The sequence below is a fragment of the Coturnix japonica genome, unplaced genomic scaffold, assembly GCF_054131305.1.
Source record: "Coturnix japonica strain WE unplaced genomic scaffold, WE-NBRP24 Scf040, whole genome shotgun sequence".
Taxonomy (NCBI): Eukaryota; Metazoa; Chordata; class Aves; order Galliformes; family Phasianidae; genus Coturnix; species Coturnix japonica.
Window position 1 is genome coordinate 329,248 of NW_028188943.1, and position 21,391 is coordinate 350,638.

At 46.0% G+C, this 21,391-nt stretch overlaps 1 long non-coding RNA gene across 1 annotated transcript; it reads left to right on the forward strand.

Annotated features, from left to right (window-relative positions):
* Positions 1-391: 391 nt before the first annotated feature.
* On the forward strand, positions 392-6,904 carry LOC146752881 (uncharacterized). The gene is made up of 2 exons (XR_014940342.1): positions 392-527; positions 3,938-6,904. It is a non-coding gene; the product is annotated as an uncharacterized LOC146752881 (long non-coding RNA).
* Positions 6,905-21,391: the final 14,487 nt, after the last annotated feature.

Genomic DNA, 21,391 nt, shown 5'->3' on the forward strand with positions numbered 1-21,391 from the left:
AAGGGTTGCAGAACACTCTAATTTTATGGGTAGATTGTGTACTCTGCATAGTTACAGGCAAAGCGCGCCCCGATGGATACAAAGTTTCACGGAAGGACCAACCAAGGAACGACACACCAAGTGGAACGATCACGACCGACCAATTAAAGGACAATACACTCGGGATGGACCTTACAAAAGAAGTTGCAAGGGGCGGGAAGGCGCGGCAGTTGGAGGAACGAGGATTCCCCTGTCGCCCAGCGCTGAATTGCCTTTTTGTTTTACCCGCTACAATTAATAAAAGTTTCTAATTGGAACATTATCGGCTCATTGCTTGTAAATTGATGACAATTTGGCGCCGTGACTCGGACGGGAATACTGGCGTGGGTACGAGCCTGAGGGGGCACCCCGCCTAAATAGGCGGCCTCGGCTCCTATCCTCCCGCCCTACTCCTGCCGACGATCCGAAATTTAAAACACAAAGGCAAGGAAAAACCGGTTAACCCTTTAAATTTCGTGCACGAAAGTCCGGACGAAGACGCAGGACAGGTGAGTATAGTCCGGTCTGGGTTGGGAATCCGGCGTGTGGCGAGTGTTGTGTGCTTGTGAAGGGGGGCCGGCAGCCGGCACTAACCCGAGCGAGTGTGGACCCCACAGTAGTGCGGTTCCCATTGCCCGCGAGGGCGTGGGCCACGACCTGGGGGAAGCGAGTGAATGCAACACTGAGTGAGGGCACGCCGAAGGGTGGGTACAGGGTATAAGCGGGACCCTTTCACCACCACAACCCCTAGGGCTATGGGCTCTATGGAGGGTTATTCTTTGGTGTTCCCCTAGAGCTACGAGCACTAGGGATGATTATTATTCAGGTGTTCCCCTCGAGCTACGAGCACTAGGGATGATTATTATTCAGGTGTTCCCCTAGAGCTACGAGCACTAGGGATGATTATTATTCAGGTGTTCCCCTAGAGCTACGAGCACTAGGGATGATTATTATTATTTAGGTGTTCCCCTAGAGCTACGAGCACTAGGGATGATTATTATTTAGGTGTTCCCCTAGAGCTACGAGCACTAGGGATGATTATTATTCAGGTGTTCCCCTAGAGCTACGAGCACTAGGGATGATTATTATTTAGGTGTTCCCCTAGAGCTACGGGCACTAGGGGGAGCTACAGACGTTGAATAAAACAAGAGAGCAAGAAGTAAAGAACGAGATGGGGCAGTGTAAAACTAAACCACCCACCCCTTCTAAACGACCATCCATTCCTAAGGACTCACCTTTAGGGTTCATGCTAATTGCCTGGACGCACTATCCAGGAACAAGAAATAAAGATAAAGCAAAGATGATTTATTATTGTATAGAAATTTGGAGCGGACAACAAATTGGCCCGGCAGTATGGTGGCCTAAGTATGGTTCTAATGAAGATTGGGTACAACAGCAATTAAATTTTTGGGTAAACTCCAAAACCCCTTTCAATCAAGAAGAAAGTGACTATGCAGCAGTATGGGTCACTCGCCCAGAGGGTTTAGGAGTCCCCATTTTTAATTTGACACGAAAAGAAAAAGATGTCGAAAAACGTAAACCTCGAAGGGAAGAGGAGGCCTTAGTGGGACCCCCACCATATGCTGTACCACCAGCAATTCCCCTACCTTCTCCTCCTCAGTTGGATCATGGGCAGATGGATTCGAGAGAGGGAGAAGTACAAAAGATAGAAGGGGGAGGGCCTGTGACACGGGCAAAGGCACGACAAAATAACCTCTACCCTTTAAGAGAAATGCCCATGGGAGGTCCACAACCTCAGATGGGGTTTATATCAGTGCCCTTAAATTCAGGGGATGTTAGAGATTTTAAGAAGGAAATGGGTAATATACTAGAAGATCCCCTGGGGGTGGCAGACAGAGTAGATCAGTTCTTAGGGCCAAATGTTTATACCTGGGAGGAACTACAATCTATTCTAAGTATACTGTTCACAGCAGAAGAGAGAGGTATGATTAGGCGTGCAGGGATGCGCATTTGGGATGCTCAACATGCCCACGGGCCTGCTGCGGATATTAAATGGCCCTTACAGAATCCGCAATGGGACCATCAAAATCAACATCATAGGACTCACATGCAGGACCTGCGAACTATCATTATCCAGGGCATTAGGGAGGCAGTCCCAAGAGGTCAGAATATAAATAAAGCTTTTAATGAAAGACAAAAGAAGGAGGAAACACCCACTGAATGGCTAGAAAGGTTACGCAAGAATTTACCACTATATTCAGGATTGGATCCCGATACACCGATAGGCCAGGCTCTGCTCAAAACACAGTTCGTAGCTAAGGCTTGGGAAGATATCCGCAAGAAACTAGAAAAGATAGAAAATTGGCAGGATCGGGGGCTTGATGAACTTTTGAGGGAAGCTCAGAAGGTATATGTAAGAAGGGAGGAAGAAAGACATAATAGGCAGGTTAGGATGATGGTAACAGCGGTCAGAGAAAGTAGGGAATTGGAAAGGAAAATGGGGGGATGGACGCAAAATCGAATTCCAGGACAGCAAAAATTTAGGAAGCCTGAAAACAGGGAGGAGGAGAGAATATAAGATGGACTGTACTCCCCCAAGGCTTCACAGAATCCCCTAATTTGTTTGGGCAAGCCCTAGAACAGATCCTGCAAGAGTATCAGCTAGATCCTGATACCAAATTAATACAGTATGTAGATGATCTATCAATTGCTGGAGAGGATGAGGGAAAGGTTTGGAAAGAAAGTATTAAATTGCTGAACTTTTTGGGACTGAAAGGACTTAAAGTATCAAAAAGGAAATTGCAATTTGTGGAAGAGGAGGTTAGATATCTAGGGCATTACCTGAGTAAAGGAGAAAAGAAGATAGATCCTGAAAGGATACAAGGAATATTGTCCCTGACGTCGCCAAGCAATAAGAGACAAATAAGACAATTGCTGGGATTAGTGGGATATTGTAGACAATGGATCGAAAATTATAGCAGTAAAGTAAAGTTCCTATATCAAAAGCTCAGTACCGATGGATTAATAAAGTGGGATAGACAAGATGAAGAGAATCTACAAAAGCTGAAGGAGGATCTCATCAATGCCCCTGTCTTGAGCCTGCCTGACTTAAAAAGACCCTTTTATTTATTCGTTAACATAGACAGTGGTACAGCGTATGGGGTTTTAACACAGGATTGGGCAGGGAAGAAGAATTAAGAGAAGGGGAAAAATTATTTGTGGATGGATCCTCTAGAGTAGTGGAGGGAAAGAGAAGATCAGGTTATGCAATAGTAGATGGAAAGACCCTCCGGGTATTGGAATCAGGACCCTTGAGTAACACTTGGTCAGCTCAAGCTTGCGAGCTGTATGCTGTTTTACAGGCACTAAAAAGATTACAGGGAAAAGAGGGCACTATCTATACCGAATTTCCTAAAGTAGGAAGATATAAATATGTATTAGTCATAATAGACCACCTCACACATTATGTAGAGGCATTCCCCACAACTAAAGCAACAGCTCAGGTAGTAACAAAAATATTACTCGAACAAATCATCCCTAGGTATGGGGTAACAGAAGTAATAGATTCAGATCAAGGACCACACTTTACATCAAGAATCACTAGAAATATAGCTGAAGCCTTGGGAATAAAATGGGAAGAACATACTCCCTGGCACCCACAGAGTTCAGGGTGAGTAGAGAGAATGAATGGGGAACTAAAAAAGCAATTGGCCAAATTAACACTAGAAACTAAGCTCTCATGGATAAAATGCATTCCCCTTGCCCTCTTAAACCTTAGGGCCCAGCCCCGGGCTGACATAGGAATATGCCATATGATGCGGGAACCCCTAAAGATCACCCGGGGGTGTTAGATAAGAACATTCAAGCTTATATCACGGAATTAATGAAGTATAAACAGGAATTGTGGAAAAAGGGACAATTGACTCAAAGACCCCCTCTTGACATTACCCTCCATCAGATAAAGCCTGGAGATTGGGTTCTGATAAAGACCTGGAGAGAAACCACACTGCAGCCTCGCTGAGAAGGTCCCTGTCTGGTATTATTGACTACCAATACTGCCATCAGAACTGCTGAAAAAGGATGGACACATGCTAGTCGTGTTAAGGGTCCAGTACAAAATCACGAATGGAGAGTCACTAGTCCAGCGGGTGATTTGAAAGTAAAACTGTCACGAAACCCTCCGTCAAGGAAAATGAGAACATGAATTAACAATGATTGTATAAACGTATCAGTATAGAATTTAATGTAGAAGGGAATATTTTGACTATTGTGAATGCAACTGTTGGGATATGTTTTAGAAAGGTAGTGGACCCACTGCGAAAACAGGAATACACAAATTGGTTATTAGCCTTCAGAGTGGCCGTGGAAATTTTAATAGAAGGGGGTAAACCTGGGGGTGAATTTGGATCCTTACCAGCATCACTTAAGTGTATAACCAGTGGGAAAAAGAATAGGGTGCAGTACCCCAAAGACCCACTTGAAAGGGAAGCAAAACCAGCCCCTCCTGAAGAATACTCTTGCTGCCGAGAAGATTATACACCCCATGGCTCGAGGCAACCGAGTCGATGGGCGAGGCAGAGGAGATAAAACATGTGGAGGAGTCTGCTCCATTATGAATGAATCCAAAGATTTAGGATCCAGAAGATACCCCAAGACTGGAAATAACTCCCCCGAGCAATTAAAGACTCACTACTGCAGTGGGAAAACTGCCTATCTAAAACTAGCTCAATTGATAATAATATTAAGTCTCATTAATGAGGGTTGGGGTACAGAGGTACAGACACATGAGCCATTTAAGTGGTCCCTAATCAGAGGGGAAGATCAGAAGGTGATAAGCACAGACGTGACCCCAGGCGCTCCCATCCTTAAAAGTCAAGTATGTGACTTAGTACCAACACAACCATGCCTGAATCGCAAGGCAATCTATGCTTGCCCAGCATCAAATCCAGGGAAAAGTTATTGTAATTACCCAGGGGAATATTATTGTGCATACTGGGGTTGTGAAACGGTTTCACTGGGATTTCTGCCAGGGGGGGGACAAGATGAATATATAACAATTAGTTGGGGTCCCTCAGGTTGTACACCTCCGACTCATGGGACTCACTCTGGTGAAGTAACATGCCAACATTTAGAGATAAAAATCCTTAAAACAGAAAACACAGTGTGGTGGATAGGAAAGACTTGGGGGGTACGAATGTGGGAGCCTGGAAGAGACCGAGGGGGCCATTTCCTTATTAAAAAAGAAAGAGTTCCGCCAGACCCCCCAATAGGTATAGGACCTAACGTAGTAATAAATAACAATCAGAATAAGACAGAAGCTGTTACTGTAGGCCCGACCGAAGCAAGCCCTTATATTACCGAATATGGCACCCTTTGGAAAATAATTCAGTCTAGTTTCAAGGTGTTAAACAACACCTACCCAGAATTAACTAAGGAGTGTTGGCTATGCTATGATATAAGACCCCCTTTTTATGAAGCAATAGGGTCCGTAGCGAAGATTAGGAGAAGAAATGGGACTAACCCAGCAGAGTGCCTATGGAAAAAGGGAAGGCCTAATGTTCCAGGGATAACTCTAGCACATGTTACTGGAAATGGTGTGTGTGTGGGAACTGTACCTCTAGAAAAACGACATCTATGTAATAAAACTATAGAAGTACAAAGTCAGGAGAAACCCTCAGACTGGCTCCTACCCGCAGACAATGCTAAATGGATATGTGCCAAATTAGGGGTCACTACATGCTTATCGACTAAGATATTTAATCAAACCACCAATTACTGTGTACAAGTAATTATAGTTCCACGAATCATATATCACCCTAAAGATTATGTGATCAGTCAACAAGAAACCTCTGAACATCACCTGATTAAAAGGGAGCCATTCACAGCCCTAACCGTTGCAATGCTATTAACTATAGGAGGGGCCGGGCTGGGGACTGGAGTAGCATCTTTAATAAACCAGCCACAGGGACTGAAAACCCTTAGACAATCTGTGGATGAAGATCTACAGAAAATAGATGAAGCCATCAATGCGCTTACAAAATCGGTACGGTCTTTATCAGAAGTAGTGTTACAAAATCGAAGGGGGTTGGATCTTCTCCTATTGCAGCAAGGGGGACTATGTGTGGCTCTTAAAGAACAATGTTGCACCTACGTTGATCAAACGGGGGTAGCAATAGATACAATGGCTGAACTAAGAAAACAGTTAGAACAAAGAAAAAGAGCCCAGGAGTCTCAAAGAAGTTGGTATGAGAGTTGGTTTAATGGTTCCTCCTGGTTCACTACATTATTATCCACAATAATGGGACCAGTTATTATGATAATATTAGGTTTGACCTTTGGACCCTGTATTTTAAATAGACTAATCGTTATCGTTAAGAACAGGCTAGAGGCAGCCCACCTAATGGTAATTAGAGAAAGATATGAACCCCTTGATGGGGAACGAGAAGAGGATGCTCTAGAATGGAGTCGACAAGAACTAAAACGGTTTAATGAGCAAAACAAAATAGTACAATAAAAGAAAAGGGGGGACTGTGATAAAATGTTTGCTCATTAAGACCGGGATGTGGTAGCATTGTGGTGGAGTGCTTGTTCATTAGGACCGGGATGTGATGGTGGAATATGGAGGCCACAAGGGTTGCAGAACACTCTAATTTTATGGGTAGATTGTGTACTCTGCATAGTTACAGGCAAAGCGCGCCCCGATGGATACAAAGTTTCACGGAAGGACCAACCAAGGAACGACACACCAAGTGGAACGATCACGACCGACCAATTAAAGGACAATACACTCGGGATGGACCTTACAAAAGAAGTTGCAAGGGGCGGGAAGGCGCGGCAGTTGGAGGAACGAGGATTCCCCTGTCGCCCAGCGCTGAATTGCCTTTTTGTTTTACCCGCTACAATTAATAAAAGTTTCTAATTGGAACATTATCGGCTCATTGCTTGTAAATTGATGACACTTTGCAAGAAAAGAGCCAAGGCAGGGGGTTTCCATTTCCTGTTCTGGGGCAAAAAGGATTGGAGTCAGAAATCTAAAAGGGGCAATAAGAGTTCTGAGAATTTTTCATGAATCAATTGCTTGTTTTGTGAACAGTCACACATTATGTGCTCTCAGTCTCCCCTTACTCTAATAATTGAACCAATTGTAATTACCTTCATTTTCTGCAGGCATGAATAATACATTTATCTTAAAATCAGGCAGCATTACCTAACTGAAACTGAATGTCACTGAAGCTGGGGTAAGGGGCCCTAAGAGCACTTGGGGTAAAGATAAGACAAGAAACAGTAGGAAATATCCAGGGAGAAGGGATAAGATAATAAGAGGAAGGTTAGAGCTCCATCTGCTGCTTCTGCTTAAGGAATGCTGAACTACATTAAAATAAATGCAAGTAATGGTGCTAAACGTACACTGCTGTAGGAGAATTAAAACATTTCATATTATAGCAGGAGGAGTGTCTCTGAGAATGGTTTGGACTTGTCATTATCTTCTGCACTCTGAGCAGGACTCCAAGCCCAGGAACAACAGCAGATGCCCAACAGCAGCTCCATCAGCGAGTTCCTCCTGCTGCCGTTGGCAGACACGCGGCAGCTGCAGCTCCTGCACTTCTGGCTCTTCCTGGGCATCTACCTGGCTGCTCTCATGGGCAACGGCCTCATCAGCACAGCCGTAGCCTGCAACCGCCGCCTGCACACCCCCATGTACTTCTTCCTCCTCACCCTGGCCCTCCTTGACCTGGGCTGCATCTTCACCACTCTCCCCAAAGCCATGGCCAACGCCCTCTGGGACACCAGGGCCATCTCCTACACAGGATGTGCTGCACAGGTCTTCTTCTTTGTCTTCTTCATCTCAGCAGAGTATTCCCTTCTCACCATCATGTCCTATGACCGCTACATTGCCATCTGCAAGCCCCTGCACTATGGGACCTTGATGGACAGCAGAGCTTGTGCCACCATGGCAGCAGCTGCCTGGGGCACTGTGCTTCTCTATTCCCTGCTGCACACTGCCAGTACGTTTTCACTGCCTCTCTGCCAAGGCAATGTTGTCAACCAATTTTTCTGTGAAATCCCCCAGATCCTCAAGCTTTCCTGCTCAGACTCCAACCTCAGGGAAGTTGTGTTTCTCATTTTTAGTGCCAGTTTAGTCTTTGGATGCTTTGTTTTCATAGTGGTGTCCTATGTGCAGATCTTCATGGCTGTGCTGAGGATGCCCTCTGAGCAAGGACGGCACAAAGCCTTCTCCACGTGCCTCCCTCACCTGGCCGTGGTCTCCCTGTTTGTCAGCACTGCCGCTTTTGCCTACCTGAAGCCCCCATCCATTTCCTCCCCACTCCTGGATCTGACAGTGGCAGTTCTGTATGCAGTGGTTCCTCCAACACTGAACCCTGTTATCTACAGCACGAGGAACAGGGAGATCAAGCACGCTCTCAGGAAGTTGCTGCAGTACACACTATTCCAGCTTCCATAAAATGCACAACCTCCTCATTGGATTCCCAGTGATGGCTCTTTATGGTTTATGCCTCTTTTGTTGTTTGATTGTGTGAGATATAGCAACGTGCAAAAAAAAAAAAGAAAAATATTATTGAACTTATAAATAAAAATATATTTCACTTCTTTCCTACCTAATTTCCATTTTCTCTATCCAAGAGCTCATGGAAACATGTAACCAGATTCCCTGAATACATCTTAAGGTACCTAAAAAGGTTTTAAAATAGACATTTGCTTAGCTTTTCTTCCTTCCTACTTTGTCTGGATTTGGGGAGGTACAGCCACAGACAGCAGCTCAACGTGTTTTTTTTCATTTCTGATCTCCTTACACTGCCACAGTGCTCTGAAGTCCTCTCATTTGTGCAGTCCTGAAGGTCTTGTGTGTCTCATGACAGTCCTGTTGTCTCTACAGCAGCACTCTGGGGCTGCAGTCAGTAGCCGGCAATACGAACGGCTGTGTCAGGGCTGGTCTCCTTGCTGGTACTGCCATAACAAGAGGGTCCCTTTAGTGCAGGACCAGAGAACTGGAGGCCTCTTTCAAAGCTGGTGTAAGGAATATACCTCAGGAGCTGCTCCCTGAGAAGACTTCAAGATATTCTGGTGCTCTTCAGTGTGTGACCAGATCAGATTGAATAGTCCCAAGGAGATCAGTAAGAGACTCGGGGCAGTGCTGTGGTTAAAGGTTTATGGGTTGAGATAAAGAGAAAAGAGGAAAAAAAAAAAAAAAAAAAAAAAAAAAAAAGAGAGAGAGAAGAAAAAGAAGAAAAAGAAGAAGAAAAAAGAGAAAAAGAAAAGGATAATAGTTTTGACAAATGTATTTATACATATATATTTAGTATATTTTCACACATATACAATATATGCATTTGCAAACATATATGAACTAATTCTTATGTTTTTCTGTTTGCAAGTTCAGAACTAGTTGCAGGGGTTTTAACAGCCATAGTATTCACTGTAGGAACTGAAGTGACTCTTGGGCTGTCGCAGGAGTTGGAGCAATTGCCAGAGCTGGAATCACCGCAGGACCTGTGACTGAAGTTGGAGCAGCCACTGGGCTCATTGGAGGGGTTGGACCACAGGGCTGTACCTCCTAACACAGTGCACCTCCCTTGGGAGGAATTTGTTTCATTTTCTTATAGCAATACTTGAAACAGCTACAGGACCTGTTGCAGGAGTGACTGCAGAGCTCATTATGAGGGGATGAGTGACAGCGGGATCTGTCCAGAGCATGGAGCAAACGCAGGACATGTGGTAAAACCTTGGAGCTGCTGCAGGGTCTGTGCCAAGAGTTGCAGAGGCTGCAGCACTGTCAGCATTTCCAGCTCTCTGGATCTGGCACACTGCAGTCATGTGTGTTTCTTGGGGGCTACCAGAGCCACAGCAGAACTGCCCCCAATATTCTACCAGTTTCTCAGGATCCTGCAGTTGCTCGGAGATGAAGTTCCAAAGGCCTGGGGGTGCCCACCGCTCCAGGCAGCTGCCCAGACCGTCCCACACCCTCTGCCATGCAGAGCCTTCTCACCTTGGGGCAGCTCTCAGTGATATTCCTGAATAATTGTTTAACCTCAATCATAGATTCATAGAATCACCAAGGCTGGAAAAGGCCTGAAAGATCATCCAATCCAACCGTTCACCTATTACCAATAGCTCCCACTAAACCATGTCCCTCAACACATTATCCAGTCTCTCCTTGAATACCCCTGGGCTCCCAGAGACGACAGTGTAAATTGTGTAATTCCTAATCATATGGACAATATTACTTCCAAAACCCAAAGATGTCCAAAGTGCTGAATGTGCACAAAAGTTCACTTTGCCAATTTTATCGTGGTACAAACCAAGGTCAAACAGCATAGCAAAATAAATACCCTAATCCAGCATCCAGAGTTGACAAATAATGCAGCAGAGAAAACAAGCAGCAAGCAAGGAGATGTGCAATGCAGCTTCATGAGAAGACTCAGCAAGCTTCACAAATAGGGAAACTATCAGCACCATGGCCTGCACATCTCCAACTCCCACAAAGCCCTGTCCACTCTGGACAGATGTGCTGTTACCACAACCCTTGGAGCCTCACATCAGGCACCAAAATGACTGTGGTTGTTGAACCCAACATGTGGCTCAGCAGCACACAGTGCTTTGTGCACTGCCCCATTCCCAGTGGGATGGGGATGAGAACTGGGAAAAAGAGTACAACTTCTGGGTTGTAACAAAACAGTTTACTAGGAGCGATAAAAGGAGAGGAGTAATAGTTACCACTATATATCCGTTGATATGGAATAGTATGTAACAACTGATGCACAAGCACTTGCTCTGCACCACCAGACTGATGCTCAGCTGGACCCTGGGCAGTGAAGAGACTGAGATGAACTCCCACCCTTTTCAATACAATTTCTGCTTGCTGTCAGCTGATAGAGAACGTCCCTTTGGCCACTTTCAGTCAGCTGTCCTCACTCTGTTCCCTCCCAGCTCCATGTGCCCTTTACTGACCATGGCCTTGGCTCCGTACAACACTGCTTAGCAGCAGCTGTAAACATCAGAGTGTTATCAATGATTTTCTCCAAGAACCAAAACACTGCACCATAGCAGGCAGTCTGAAGAAAAAAAATTCATCTGAGCTGTAACTCAGATTCCTGCCTGTCCCCCTGCTCTTGTTCTTCCTGATCAGGAAGCAAGGAACAGAATCTGCTGCTCTTCTTTTTGAAACCTTTCCATCAGTTCTCAGCTGGCTCCTCTGCCATCCCCAGGCAGAGCTCAGTGCACTCTCACAGATGGCAGCAGCCTTTCTTCATCTTCATTGCCTAATCGTAATGAAGAGTCTGTACCTACTTTGCTACAGTTCAGAGGTGGGAACCATCCCACCATGTCTCTGTGAGACAAACAAGACCCTAGGCCTGCAAAGGCACAGAGATTTGGAGTTCGCTGAGTGAATTTTGTGGTCCTCTCATTAGTGTTAGGATTCTTCAGAAAGCATCCCCTTCCAGAAGCATGTTTTGATTTAGCCTGGCTGGGCCTTGAATCTACACCGTGGTACTGGTGTTCAGGGCCTTGCTCAGAAGCAGAAGCCTGCATGAAAGGAAAAGCCCTGTGGTTTTCTCTTGATTTGTCCCGTTTATTTCCCATGCTACCCGCACTGGTCTACAGGCACTTTAGGGCAGCAGCAGGTTGGGGTTACCCCCAGAGGGTACACAGTAAGATTTAGGACGGGGTATTGGCAACAAGACTTTCTCTGAGTAATCCTCACACAATTCTATAGAACAACTCAGAGGCTTTCCATTCAGTCTCCAACAGCAACAACATCCCTCAGCCCTTCTCTGTCACATCCAATTCCCCACCCTTCCCCATTTGGACCTGGTTTAAAGCCCTTTAATCAATCAGTGCAGGAGCATTTCAGATGGGGTCATGGAGGAGGCAGACTGCCATTCTTGGGGTGGCCATTTTCCCAGGAGGGCATGGTGGGAGGGCTTTGTCCCATCTGGTTCCACCAACACTTGCATCCACCCAGCAGAAGGCTGTGCCCTCTGTGTCCCACTTGACCTCTGCATGGAGCTTACAGTTGGCTGTGACATGGCTGAGAAGCTCTGGGCATGGATTAAGGGACAGGGAAGTAATGTGCCTTCCTAACTTCCTCCCTGCATACCTTAGCAACTTCCTTGTAATCTCCCCAAGTATCCTGTCCCTTCTTCCAGAGGGCGTAGATTCTCTTTTTCTTCCTGAGTCTCAACAATTGTTCCCAGTTCATCTGCACTGGTCTTCTTCCCCTATGGCTCACCTTACGGCATTCAGGGACAGCCTGATCTCGTGCCTTTAAGATTTCCATCTTGAGGAGTGTCCAGGCTTCCTGGACCCCTTTACCCATAAGGAGCGACTCCCAAGGGACCTGTGCTACAAGTGTCCTGAACAGGTCAAAGTCCGCCCTCTAGAAGTTCAGGATAGTAGTTTTGCTAGTCACCCTTCTGACATCTCCAAGAATAGAGAATTCTACCATTTCATGGCCACTCTGCCCAAGACAGTCCCCAACCTTCTCAACTCCTACCAGTCCTTCACTGTTAGTGAAGAGCAGGTCTAGCAAGGAACCACCCCTGGTAGGACTTCATACCAGCTGCGTAAGGAAGCTGTCTTGCATGCAATCTCTAAACCTCTTGGACTGATCCTCTGCTATTTATTATATTCCCAGCATATATCAGAGAAGTTGTAGTCTCCCAAGAAAATGAGTGCTGGCAATCTTGCGACTTCAGTAAGCTGCTCATAGAATGCCTCACCCATCAATTAGGCGGTCTATAAGAAACCTTTAGCAAGATGTCACACTTACAGGCCTTTCCCCTGATCCTTACAAACATGCACTTCATTCTGAAGCCCAAGCTCTTCAACATCAAAACTCTCTTTAATATAAAGGGCCACACCACCACCCTTCCTTCCTCCTCTATCCCTTCTGAAGAGCTTGTAACCATCCATCACAGCACTCCAGTCATGGCAGTGGTCCCACCATGAGTCAGTAATAGCAACTAGGTTATTGTCTGTCAGGTGCACAGTTGCTTCCAGCTCCTCCTGCTTGTTGACCAAGCTGCGTGTGTTGGTGTAGACGCACGTCAGCTGAGGCATCTGCCTCTCTCCCAGCTCAAACAGCATTTCCCTAGGCTTATCTCTGGTAAGCCCTGTTTTGTCCCCTCCCTTATCATAGCTAGTTTAAAGCTCTTTCGATAAGCCCCGCTACCGTCTGTGCTAGGATTCACTTCCCCCTTTGAGACGGTTGGGTTCCATTCATGGATAACAGGCCATCCGCCAAGTAAACTGCTCTGTGATCAAAGAAACCAAAGTTTCTGGCTCAGTACCAACCTCTGAGACAATTGTTCATTGCTTTGCTTTCCAAGCCTGCTCTGTGTCTCTCACTGCCACTGAAGGTATAGAACAAAAAATCACTTGATCTCCCACTTTGTGAACTAAATGGCCTAAATTCCTGAAATCTCTTTTTATAGTTTGTAGTCTTCTCTAAGAAATTTCATCACTGCCCACCTAAACTATGAGTAGTGGAAAATAATCAGTGGGCCTAACCAGCATTGGGAGTTTCTTCATTATGTCCCTGACCTGCAGCCAAGAAGGCAGCAGACTTCCTGACAACTCGGGTCCAGTCTGCAAATGGGGCCCTCTATTCCTCTGAGAAGAAAGTCACCCACCACGGCCACCCTTCTTTCTTTCATGGCAGAGGAAGTCACAAGGCTTGGTAGTGACTGCCTTGCATTAGGTTCCCTCCTAGGCAGATCCTCCATTGCCTCCCTATTCTTATCTCCTTCAGATTTCAGAGTGTCAAACCTGTTGCTTAGAGGGAGCAGGGGTTGAGGGATAGGCAGGCATGGAGGGGCTCCTGTGATGTTGAGTTGGGACTCTCTTCCAACCCTCCTCATCAGTCAGGTCTGTCTGACTGTGACAGGGCAGGGAGTCAACCACTTTTCTGGGGGTATCTGCCTGGCAGCCTTCCCTCGGGGATGCCAGCAAGTCACTCCACCAGCCCATCTCCAGATCACACACCCTGATGGTAAACTGTGAGTAAAACCTTGAGTAAAGTGAGAGTTCACGTAGAGAAAAGTATGAGTAGAAACCTGTATTGACATGAGGGTAAACCCAGAGTAAAACCAGGATCCCATCCATCATCATGCTCAGCCTCTAAGGGGAACATTTTCCAGTGTTGCTGTGTAAAAATATAGGTTCCTCACATCTAACCTATGTCTCCCCTTTTTAATTTAAATCCATTTCCATTTGTCTTGTTATCATCAGACCATCCCATCCTTATTCTAGTGTTAGGCATCTCATCCTCAGATGGAAACCCTGGGGCTGAATTGGGATCAGTTTTTCAAAGAACCACGGGGGCTGCAAGTTCACCTAGCTGAGTTCAGATGTGCACAGTGAGGTGTCTGTGTGTGAGTCCCTCATCTGAATCCTTGGTTTTTATTCCACAGGGACTGCACTGCTCGTACACAGTCTCTCAGTGATGCCCAAGATGCCTTGGGTGATCCTAGTTTTGTGCTAGTGCTTGTAAACTGTGACGGAAAATCTATGAGATAGACACCTCCTTCTGGAGCATCAGCTGAGGGCCAGAAGGGAGGTATTCTTGGCCATCCTAAATACCACTGCAGCCCTGTGCTTAGGGCACCCATTGTGTCTTTTGCACCTGTCCCCATGGAGTACGTAGTGATATTCAGCTTACCGAAAGGATGAGCTGAGAACAGAAGAGGCAGATTTTCTTCTCTGCTCCATCTGTGGCATAGTCTGGATTTCAAGGCATTGCAAAGCTATGGCACATCTACATTCTTGCACTGATGACACTTTAGCATGCTCTGGGCTCGCATTTCAATGGCATCTAATAAATCTAGGGTCATACCAGTTGACAGGAAGCTGGCAAATGTTGTCACATTGTAAGGAAGAACAAGAAAGATGACACGGGCAATTATGGACCTGTCAGTCTCACTCCAGTGCCTGGTAAAATTATGGAGAAAATGATGGTGGGAGTTATGGAAAAACAACTGAAGGACAATTCTGTCATTGGTCACAGACAACACAAGATCCTGAGAGGAAGGTCCTATTTAATTTCAGGTCTTTTTATGACACCTTTATCCATTGAGCTGAACAAGGGAAGGCAGTTGATGTAATCCTTGAGGATTTCAGTAGAGCTTTTGATACTATTTCTCCAGCACCCTTCTGGACAGAAATTCCTGCATACGGCTAGACAGAAAGAGAACGTGGTGTGTTGTAATACAAGAAGAATTTTACAGAGCAGCAGCCATGGATTGAGATAAGGAGTTCACAGAGCAGCAGCTACGGAGCAGGATAAACAGCATGAGAACAAAGGACATCTCTAGGAAAAGAATGAATGGCTCGTGGCTTTGAAGGGGGGTTATAGGGTTGTTATTGCAGTAGCTTTCCTCCAATTAGCGTCTGTGATTTTTGGACACCCTTGTCTGTCTCCTTTAAAATCATGGCTTTTCGGGCAATAAATTGACGCAGCTATATGTAACCATATTGGTGTTTGTCTGCTTGTCCCAGCACGCTGACATTTTGCCTTTCAGGTTCACCAGCAGTGGTGAGTGAGCAGTTGGCCAGTAGTTCTGTCCCAAAGGATTATAGTCAGTGGGTTCCATCAGGCTGGTAGATGGTCACTGTCAGAGTTCCCCAGGGTTCCATTTTAGGGCCAGTTTCCTTTCATGTTTATGCAGATGATATGCATGCAGGACTAGAAGATGTTCTGAGCAAGTTTGCTGGTGAGACCAGATGAGGAGGTGCTGTTGCCTCCACTGAGGGTGGAGAGGACTTGCAGAGAGATGTGGACAAGTCAGAGAAGTGGGTATCAGTTGGTATTAAGCACCAAGTGCATAACGCATAACAAGAACAAGAGCCTGATTGTGCACCTGGGTATGGGCAACCCTGGACATAAACACTGTCTGTATATTGGACACATGAGAGACGTCTGACTGAAAAGGATTGGGGGTCCTGCTCAACATAAAATTTTAAGTGAGTCAGCAGTGTGCCCAGCCAGCCAAGAAGGCCAACAGTCCCCTAAAGTGCATCAAGCAATTTATTGCCAGCTGGGTGAGGGAAAGGGTCGTCCCTGTCTGCTCTGCATTGCTACAGCCTCACCAGGAGCACTACGTGCACTTCTGGGCAATGCAGAACATAACAGACATCAAACGATGGTACAGTGTGCACAGGAGGACACTGGAACTGAGAGATCTGAAGTTCAGAGTTTCACTGGGATTGACTGCTTGTTCAGACTGGGCCCTTCTCACACCCCACATCCTGTGATGAGACACAGGGCACATGTGGGATATGAACTTTAACACCATCCTTGCACCACATGCAAATGCTTTTCCCAGTGCTTTAGTGTTCCACCACCCATTGCTTTCAACATAGTTTTCAACACCCCATTGTATCTTTTAATTTTACCAGAAGCTGGTGCATGGTAGGGGATGTGATAAATCCACTCAATGCCATGAACTTTGGCCCAAGTATTTATTAAGGGAATTTTTGAAATGTGTCCCATTATGAGACTCAGTTCTTTCTGAGGTGTCATGTCTCTATAGGACTTGTTTCTAACAACCCAATATTGTGTTTCTGGCAGTAGCATGGGGTACTGCGTATGTTTCAAGCCACCCAGTGGTTGCTTCCACCATGGTAAGCACAAAACGCTTATCATTATGAGATCCTGGCAAGGTGACATCATTCACCTGTCACTCCTCCCCGTATTTATACTTTTGCCTTGGCCTTCCCCCCAGAGAGGCTTCATATTCTTGGCTTGTTTAATTATGGCACATGATTCACAGTCATGAATAACCAGTGCAATAGCATCCATAGTTAAGTCCACCCCTCAGTCTCTAGCCCAATTATATGTTATGTCCATTCCTTGATGGCCTGAGGTCTCATGGAACCATCAAGCTTGAAATAATTCACTCTTGTTCTGCCAGTCCAAGTCTATTTGAGCCACCTCAATTCTGGCAGCTCGATCTACCTGATGGTTGTTTTGTTGTTCTGCAATAGCCCGACTCTTGGGCAAGTGTGCATCCACGTGACACACCTTTACAATCATATCTTTTTTTTGAGCATTTATGTTTTTCTACAGTTCAGCAGCCCAAATAGGTTTACACCTCCGTTGCCAGTTATTTTGTTCCCACTGCTGTAACAACCCCCATAAGGCATTTGCCACCATCCATGAGTCAGTATAAAGATAAAGCATTGGCCACCTCTCCCGTTCAGCCACATCTAAGGTCAACTGGACAGCTTTTACCTCTGCAAACTGACTTGATTCTCCTTTACCTTCAGTGGCCTCTGCGACCTGTCGTGTGGGGCTCCAAACAGCAGCTTTCCATCTCCGATGCTTCCCTACAATATGAAATGATCCATCAGTGAAAAGAGCATATTTCTTTTCATTTTCTGGTAGTTCGATGTATGGTGGGGCCACTTTAGCACATGACACCTCTTCTCCTGGTGATGTTCCAAACTTTTTATCTTCAGGCCAGTTCATGATCACTTCTAAAATTCCTGGACGATTGAGGTTCCCCATCCGCGCTTGTTGTCTAATCAGTGCAATCCACTTGCTCCAGGTGGCATCGGTAGCATGATGGGTGGAGGGAACCTCCTCTTTCAACATCCGGTTCATCATTGACAGTCGAGGTGCCAGAAAGAGCTGCATTTCAGTACCAGCTACTTCGGAAGCAGCCCGAGCCCCCTTATACGTGGCTAAGATCTCCTTCTCAGTTGGAGTGTAGCACTCTTCAGACCCCTTGTACGTTCAGCTCCAAAATCCCAGGGGTCAGCCTTGGGTCCCTCCTGAGGCTCTTTGCCACAAACTCCAAGTGGGACCTTTCTCTCCAGCAGCAGTATAGAGGATGTTCTTTACATCCTGTCCAGTCCGTACTGGCCCCAGGTCCACGGCACAGGCTATCTCCTGTTTAATCTGTTCAAAAGCCTGCTGCTGCTCTGGGCCCTATGCAAAATCATTCTTCTTCTGCATCACCTGATAAAGGGGGCTTACAATGAGGCTGTAGTTTGGAATGTGCATCCTCCAAAAGCCCACTGCACCCAGGAAAGATTGTGTCTCTTTCTTGCTAGTTGGTGAAGACATGGCAGTGATTTTGTCAATCACTGTTGGGATGTGATGACATCCATCCTGCCACTTTATACCTAAGAACTGAATTTCCTGGGCAGGCCCTTTTACTTTGCTTCGCTTAATAGCAAAACTGGCTCATAGAAGAATTTGAATTATTTGCTCTCCAGCACAGCAGCACTCAGTGGGGGTGTGACCTCATTCAGGCCACGGTAGTCTACTGTCAGCGTCCATTCTCCACTGGCTTTACGCACTGGCCACATGGAGCTGTTAAAAGGTGAGTGAGTTTTACTGATCACTCCCTGATTCTCCAACTGGCGAATCAAATCATGAATGGGGAGCAAGGAATCCCTGTTGGTGCGATACTGCCGTCTGTGCACTGTCTTTGTAGCAATCGGTACCTGCTGCTCTTTTATTTTTACTCGTAGCAGCCTCACAACAGATGGGTCCTCTGACAGGCCAGGTAAAACTGACAGCTGCTTAATGTTGTCCATATCTACAGCAGCGATTCCAAAGGCCCAGTGATACCCCTTAGTATCCTTGAAATGCCCTCTTCTGAGGTAATCAATACCAAGTATGAACGGAAACCCTGGGCCACTCACATAGGATGTTTTTTCCAGTCTTTACCAGTGAGGCTTATTTCAGCCTCCAACACAGTCAATTCTTGAGAGATATCCAGAAATATGGATTGATTCTGTCCCTTCATGACTGGAGGGCATTAGGGTGCACTGTGCACCGGTATCCACCAGTGCCTTATATTTCTGTGGTTCTGATGTGCCAGGCCATCAAATCCACACAGTCCAATAAACTCTATTATCCCTTCCACTCCCTTGACTGAGGGCAGGGCCCCTCTATTGGTTACCTGTGATAACTGGAGCAGCCGTACTGGTGGTTGGACTGTTTTGTAGTTCCCTCACCCATGCTCATAGTACAGGAGTAGGCTGGTCATGCCACTTCCTCATGTCTTCTCTGTGGTCACGTAGGTAACACCACAAGGAAACACGTGGTGCAATTGTACTGTTGTTCCTTGCTCGAGATGGAAAGCGCATATGTCTAATAGCTGAGTTTTTTGATGATACACGTGAAGGCTTTACGATTGTTAATGGCTTTACGACCTCTCACCTTCAACTGAAGCAGCAGCTAGGCCAATTACCAAGTGACACCAAGGTGATGAAGTGGCAAAATGGCAATTTATTGAAACAGACTCATCCTTATATAACCTACACCTTTTCGTCTACACCCACTGTATTACACATCACTAAGATTCTTCCAGAATATGGGGAAGGGCCTGTCACGTCACAACAAGCTACCGTCCCAGCTGTCCTAACAGCGAAGCAACCAGGTAACAGGAGATTCATTCTGGTGCCGTGTGAACTCCTTTCTTACGCCTTCGATTTCAGTCATCTTCAGAGGTTGACAAATAGTAATAGAGATTTCTTCCTCATCACTTACTTCTTCATGCCACTTTTCCTTTTGCCTTTCTCAGTGCTGATCCAAACCTGTCAGCTGGATCTTCTGTTGCCTCCTCCTCCACTTCTTTTTTCCGTTCTAGATGTGAGGACACCCATTTCCATTTCTTGCCTTCCACAAGGGCAACTGATATTGTTACTGGTGCCTCCTGTGACTGATCAAAATTGACTTGGGGATTTCACTTTTTGGCTTGAGCCTCAGCTCGGAAACTCTCTCTTTTCGGAACAGTGTTCTATAGAGCACGGTAAGCACAAGCCAAGCCCCAAATAAGTCGTACCCCCTTAGATCTATCTAGGCTGCACCATCCCTGACTCAAATACTGGCTTAGTTTCTCGGGATCCCACAGGTGTTCAAGAGTTAAATCCCATGACATTGCGGGCCCCCACGTGTTGGCGAACCTGAAGGCAAAAGTCAGCGTTCTAGGACAAACAACCACACACTAATATAGTTAAATATAGCTGTGTCCATCTATTGCCTGAAAAGCCGTACTTTTATAGCAAACAAACAAGGGTGTTCAAAAATCACACACACTAATTGGAAGACAGCTTCTGCAATAAGAACCCTAAAACCCCGCTTCAAATCCACGAGCCTTTCATTCTTTTCCTAAAGGTGTCCTTGGTTCTCATGCTGTTTATCCTGCTCCGCAGCTGCTGCTCTGTAAAGTGCTTATCTTGATCCATGGCAGCTGCTCTGTAAAATTCTTCTTGTATTACAACAGAATGGCAGTTCCCTGGGGCCTCCAACACACCTCCAGCCAGCTGGCAAATGCCACTGAGGACCTTTAGGAAAGACATGCCCTGGGTAGTGACAATGTCCACTGGACAACTGTGAGCCCCACAATGGGTCTCGTACCTGTGTGCCACCTTCTGAACACCAGTAGCATGGTGTAGATGCAAGGCCCAGCCAGGCAAAATCAAAACATGCTTCTGGAAGGGGATGCATTCTGAAGAGTCGTTACACTAATGAGAGGACCACAAACATTCACTCAGCTAGCTCCAAATCTCTGTGCCTTTGCAGGCCTAGGGTCTTGTTTGGTTCACAGAGACATGGTGGGTTGATTCTCAGCTCTGTACTGTAGCAAATGGGGTACAGATTCTGCATGACAGATGGGCAAGGAAGAAGAGAAAAGGCTGCTGCCATCCATGAGAGGGCACTGAGCTCTGCCTGGGGATGGCAGAGGAGCCAGCTGAGAACTGATGGAAAGGGCTCAGAGAGGAGAGAGGCAGATTCTGTTCCTTGCTTCCTTGTAGGGAATGATCAAATCCTTGTAGGGATTTTGTGTCTTTTTTTTTTTTTTTTTTTTTTTTCCTTTAATTCAGATGCTTTCAGGTACAGAGACACAGACAGCGATGCCAGTGCCATCATTGCCCTGTGACTAAATCCCGGCGCCCACCACTGCTCTTCCCTGCTGCCTATTTGATCCCTCATCCTCCAGGTGTCTCCCGTCTCAATTTCTGAAATACTCACGAGTCCTGTTCAATTTTAAGTTGATACCTCCCAACTCCCTTGCTGATCTATCCAGGGTGATTACTGGAATTTGCTCCATTCCTCAAAAGTCTGCTTTCAACTCCTTCACCATGATTCTATCTATCCCCTCTTATCTGTGTCTAACTCATTTCTTGTGCAGATATTCCCTATGAAAAATAAACCTCAATAGAAGCTGCTTGGACATGGCATGCAGTTGATCACTGTGTTTTCCTGTTCATTCAATTGCATCACCTTTCCTTCTGTTTGTTGGCCGTAAATAAAGAGAATTCTTTCTTTTTCTGTGTGCAGCTGGTTCTCTGTGGAAAGCCAGTGGGAGTTGGTACAAAGGAGGTTTAACACTGAGCAGGTGACGGTAGAGGAGAAGAGTGATGTGAGGAAAAGTGA